This window comes from Coregonus lavaretus (assembly GCF_964263955.1).
Source record: "Coregonus lavaretus genome assembly, chromosome: 18".
Classification (NCBI taxonomy): Eukaryota; Metazoa; Chordata; class Actinopteri; order Salmoniformes; family Salmonidae; genus Coregonus; species Coregonus lavaretus.
In genome coordinates, this window is record NC_140005.1 from 28,703,426 (window position 1) to 28,705,118 (window position 1,693).

The following is a 1,693-nucleotide window of genomic DNA, read 5'->3' on the forward strand; positions in this document are numbered from 1 at the left end:
TTAGGCTACGACATGTCATGGTTTTCGACTTTCTCAAACGTTAGATGCCATCGATGTCCTTTGCTAGGTATGGCGTTACTGACTTTGACAAGAAGGCCATGAAAGAGTGAGTGTGTGTGGTTTGGGCCTGTATGGCAGTTGTCAGTGATCTGAGTGTATCTTTCAGAGATCAGCATTACCCCACTCCTTTCCTCTGGTCCTGCAAGTGAGTGTGTGTCCCAGAGGAGCCAGTTGAACCATGGGGCGGATCTTCTTGGACCACATCGGGGGCACACGCCTCTTCGCCTGCGCCAACTGTGACACCATCCTGACAAACCGCTCCGAACGCATTTCGACCCGCTTCACCGGAGCCACCGACCGAGCCTTCCTCTTCAACAAGTCACCCCGCCATGACACCAGCCTGCTACCACTGCCAGAAACATGTTTTCATGTTGGTGTTTTCACCCCTGGAGTGAAATAGTCCAATGAAAACGCCTTTTATCCTCAACACTCAAACACTCAAACTAATAACTTTTATGCCAGGCTCACTATGCTTAGCTATGTATAACACACAAGTGTAATAACCTCTGCATTATTATTCATGATCTGTTAGGCGGTGAACCTGCAGTACAGCGAGGTACAAGATTGCGTGATGCTGACGGGCAGACACATGGTGCGAGACGTCAGCTGTAAGAACTGCAACAGCTAGCTGGGCTGGATCTATGAGTTTGCCACAGAGGACAGCCAGCGCTACAAGGAGGGCCGCGTCATCCTGGAGAGGCCACTGGTCAGGGAGAGCGAGGGCTTCGAAGAGCACGTCCCCTCTGACAACTCCTGAGCTGATGCTCGAAATACTCGCTCACGCCCCTGCCCTAACCCTGTTCCCCCAAACTCCACAGCCTCAAACTCAGCATCCCAGACAATATCGTCTCGGCTCCACCCTCACCTTTGACCTAGCTATGACTTTTTGACCTCTCCTGATTGGCTGGATCTCTTGATGCTGTGTTGGCCTCTCCTAAACCCCTCCTCCAAAGACCACCTCCTGTCACCTAGAGACTTCGACAGGGGCCCGCTTTCACATAGCTATGGACTCCATGCACACATGCACACAGGATTTTGAACACAACTACACACACTGCAAGACACACACTCATATTTACACATGAGACGCTCAAAACCATGATTAATAGGGTCGGGACGATACCAGTATCTCAATATTTTTTCCATGGCAAAAATGAAAACACTAAAATATGATGTGTGTTACCTTGGGAAATTTACATTTACATTTACGTCATTTAGCAGACGCTCTAAATAAACACATTTGACTCTGGATGACAACATAATGATGTTTGTTTCCAACATTAGGGTGTTTTCCTAAAGAAGTGAAATCTGCTTCGTGTTTTGTTTCCTTGCCACCATACTAACAAGTATCGCGATGCAGGTATCGTCCCGGCCCTAATGATTAGTAGTAGATATATTCACTCACTCTGGATATGTTGTCAACTTTATAGATGCAGTCACTATAACTTCCTCTCAGTGCTGTGTGTACTGTGTATCCTTATCCTCGATCTCTACCATTCTGGATGCTTGTCACCATGCACATCCCCACAAGTCCCTCTGTGTGAGTGAGGAATGCGAGCAGCCCGTTTCTTCTTTGTAAGTGTGGAGCTGAGCAGGGCAGTAACATGCCCAAAGACTGTTGACATGCTGGGCT

At 48.1% G+C, this 1,693-nt stretch overlaps 1 pseudogene across 1 annotated transcript; it reads left to right on the forward strand.

Moving 5' to 3' along the window:
* The first annotated feature begins 238 nt into the window (after positions 1-238).
* LOC311145749 (protein yippee-like 5) lies at positions 239-817 on the forward strand (annotated as a pseudogene). The gene is made up of 2 exons: positions 239-379; positions 593-817. The product of its transcript is annotated as a protein yippee-like 5 (transcript).
* Positions 818-1,693: the final 876 nt, after the last annotated feature.